The sequence below is a fragment of the Egretta garzetta genome, unplaced genomic scaffold (assembly GCF_000687185.1).
Source record: "Egretta garzetta isolate BGI_Z169 unplaced genomic scaffold, ASM68718v1 scaffold26, whole genome shotgun sequence".
NCBI classification, from domain to species: domain Eukaryota; kingdom Metazoa; phylum Chordata; class Aves; order Pelecaniformes; family Ardeidae; genus Egretta; species Egretta garzetta.
This window is the reverse complement of record NW_009260070.1, coordinates 88,732-92,789: the sequence shown is the minus strand read 5'-3', so window position 1 is coordinate 92,789 and position 4,058 is coordinate 88,732.

Sequence of the window (4,058 nt, the reverse complement as noted above, 5' to 3'; positions counted from 1 at the left end):
TGTGGACCAGCTCTTGAGGTAAACTCCTGGTTCTTATCAAAACCTGTCCTTCGTAAGGGGCCGCCAATCTTCCCGCGGCAATCAGTTCTCCTTCCTTCTGGTCTGGCAACCTTGGCCAGCCGTTATTGTCCCTTGGCTTCATCCCCTCCCGATTCTTCCCGTCCTTGACTAGGGTTCTAAATTCACTAAGTAACTATACTACAGACTTTAAGGAAAAAAAACCAAAAACATCCAAGCTAGACACTACTGACTTTAGCAAAGCAACTGCAAACTAGACAATACTAACTTTAGCAAAGCAACAGCAAGCTGGACAATAAGGCCTAAATTTTATGCTTGTAAGCTGTTTTACATCTGGGGTCTTTTGACCCTTAAGGTATCACTGGCAGGGTGATACAAATGGCTGCTCTCTTGCATGCCTGCCTGCACCCTGCCGTCCACTCACGCTGTGCCACGGCAGACCAATCCCTTCTGCAAAATACCGTTACAAAGAATCCTAGCTAAAGCAACTTTATATTAAAGTAGTTGTAAGGGAAGCTGTGCGATTGAGCTGGTAAGTGGTGACGTTAGGACTGTGGAGGTGTGGCATCTTCACAGCTTTGTTTCAGACTTGTTAGTGCAAAGTGAATCCCTTTGCTAATCCCTTTTGAAGCCTTTGCATTTCTAACAGAGAATTAACGATAATTTTTATCTTCTTATAATGTATATTAATAATTGTACACTGGGGGACATTTCTTGTGTGTCATTTTATTAGCCCAACTGGCCTTTTTAGTCCCTATTACCGCATTTGAATAATGAGGGGAAACGGGTTCTCTGTTGTTTACACATCATGATCCACATGACTTCATGACTGAAGTGGGCTGTACTGGATGATTTTTTGCTATCCAGTTTTCAGTGATAAATAAAGCCTGGCTTGCCCAAAATGTTCTGGATCATATGTTTCTTGTAGTCAAACAGCATTCTGACATAAGTTTTCTCTTTAGACGCCTCTTAGGAAATTAAAATCATCCTGTGTTCACACCAGGAAAGAGTTCTGCTGCATGCATATCCTTCCAGTGTTAGAAGAAAAGTCACATGACTTTTTTGCAAATACGTAATTGCTCTTAAGGGTTGGCAAAACACTTGACGCATCCAACAGGAAGTTGGGTACAGCCACTTCTAGGGGAAGAATGTGACTGTGAACAGCAGAGGCAAACAGACATAAATAGTCATCAGAAGAGTTATAATTAGCCAATGTATATGTGGTGTTTGAAAGATTAAAATAATTAACAATTCAAGTGGAGTTATTGTTAGCAGCAGCAGCCATTTTCTTGAGAGGCCATCTCTGGTAAGTGCTTTTGCAAGTAAGGGTAGTCCAATGGTATGTGAGCACTTACAAAGAATGGGAGGGGATAAAAATCTTGCTGGAAACATCTGATGCAGGATTTTCTTGTGTTTCTTGAAGCAAGGAAACAACTGTGTATGTATTTTACACATGCAAACACCCAGGTCTTGCTTCCGTGATTTCTTCTAGGACTTGAGCATCATCAGTTTACCTGGCTTTTTTGTTTCATGGTGCCAGCATGACACCTGTACCTTCCTCTCCAGCAGACACAGCTGAACTGTAGTGTGTCTGTCAGAAGCTCAAGCTGCAGCTTCAAGTAATTGTGTTTCTCTAAAATGGCTTTGTTCTACTTCAGAATTTCACTGGCCCATTTCTGCAAAGGGGAAAGGCACACCTGCAGCTCAGACTGCTGGGGAGAGGAGCTGCTCTCATCTTCCCACTTGCATTGCCAGAAGATAAGTTCTGCCTCATTCAAGTCAGGCTGGGGAGGGCTGTAATCTAAGCCGAGCTCAGCTTGTTGGGTTTTGTAGGCCATCTGGTGGAAAATGGGCAAAGAGGTGGCCTCTTGGGTAGAAATCTGCTGGAGAAATGATCTGCCAGAAAGTCAGATAGCCCCTGTGCAACATCCCCGATCCCCGCAAAGTTCATGGTGAGTGGGGCTGGGAGCAGAGAGGCCCTCACCAGGACAGCATGAGCAGCGGTCCAACCTGCAGAGAGATGCATAAAGCTGAGTAGACATGTTAAATGTTAAGCTGGACCAAAGTAAAGCTCTTCCTTGAAGCCTGCTCAGGACATTTCTATTTGGTACCAGTCATAAATCTCTATTTGTTAGCTTGCCTAAGTTTCTTTTCTAAGAAAATAATGGAGAAACTCTGCAGCTCTGGTTCAAGAGCTTTATAGGTATCTAAGCCTACATGGAGACACTTTGCCTGTCTGGAAGTGATGCTGATCTCTGAGTAGGTTTTGGAGATACTATTGCAATGCAAAAAATAATTATCAATAATTCTCTTATGGGTCAGCATTCACCATTTCAGGGAGAAGAGAACAGTGATCAGAGTTTAAATACTTGCTCTGTAAAGATCACAGAACTCATTACCCATCACCCTGACCCCATCATTCTATGCGCCTTCCCTTTCCTAGCTAGATGTTATACATCTGTTCTTCTGCTTCCCTCACAAGCTTCATTCTTCATGTCTCAGCTAAATGTGTTGCATGTTCCTTGCATTTGCATCTAAGCATGTATAATTCAGGATCTTACAGTTAATCTGCAAACCTGATTAACTCCCAACAAATACTGCTAGCAACTGACATGCTTTATCATCTGAGGTGTGAAAATGGGGAATACATGGAAGTCTCATACTACCAATTCTTTGTAGGTTTCTCTGTGTATGTGGCCTCCAGTCAAAAGCCCTAGCATTCAATTACAACCTTTGTATTGTTACCCGTGGCTTTAGAAACGGCCTCTAACTGTGGTGCTGTGACAAATACAAGCTAAACAATGCTATTAAATATGCATGATGTGTGTTCTACCATATTAGAATGTGGCCACATTCATGATCTGCTAATGCTGCCAATTCACAGCTTTGCTAATGCAGCCTCCCTCTCGCTTTTCCTTTGGGCAATTTAAGAGGCTTTTTGGTTCTACTTCACCTTTACTTTCTTCCTTTTTACCTGTTTTGTCTTTATTTGTTAGTTTGAAAATGGTGGTCTGCAGCAGAGGCTGGGTAGCTGGTGATGTTTCCCAGCTTTCCTAATCTGGTTCACTAAGAAGCCAAGCTGGTCTGGAGACCAGTTGGAGGGGTTGATAGGTGCTGCTTTAGTGAAAAGCAGATACCCAAGTCCCTCCTTCTCTCTGAGGCCACTGCTGTACTGTTTGAATCTATTACCTTTCCCTTTATATTACCAGCTTATCCACAGCTTATGCTCAGCATCCTTTGTCAAAAAGAAATGGAAGAATTGTGTCTGTTCTGCCATCTCAGTGATCGCATCCTCTCAGGGCTCAGTTGGGAGTTCACCTGTCTGATGCTGTTCTGTTCATTAGTGTAACTCAGGCCTGTTACCATTTTGGTTTTGTAGCATTATGTCAGTTGGCAGAATACCTTTTGCTTTTTACTGGTACAGCTGGCTACCTTGCTATGAATGCCATTCCAGCAGTAGAAAAGGTGTCTTCTACCAGCATGCTTTAGGTATCTGCATGTTTTGCCTGACTCGGAGCTAGGTGGGCATGAGTCAGCTCTGATCCAGAAGCCATCTGGCCATGCAGTGCTGTACTGCGCTCATCAGGCTGCTCTTGGAGACGGTTTCTTCACTCAGGCAGAACATTTACAGCTCTTTGACAGTTCAGCCCTGTACTCGCCAGGAGAGACGTGGACAAGTGTCCATTTGCATCTGTTGCAACAAGCCTTGTCTGCATTTCCTTACTCCCTCCTCCCAGAAGGAGAATGAGCTGTAAATACTTTACAGTGGTGTGACGAGTCTGGTCTTCGGAGAGTGTGCTGCAGTATCAGTATCAGGACAGATAACACAGTGCCTGAGCTCTTGACATTCTGGTCACCTGTGTTTGTTAAATGGAGCCTATTTTAGCCCCTCATCAGCTGCAAGCTCAGGAGCAGTGACCACAGCAGCTCACTGTTTTCATCCTTGCTGACATGATGATCCCTGACTTCCACCCCTTGCAGGTAACGTTGCCGTAGCTGCTTGGGATCACCCAGCTTTCTCTTGTCAACTAGTGCAATGT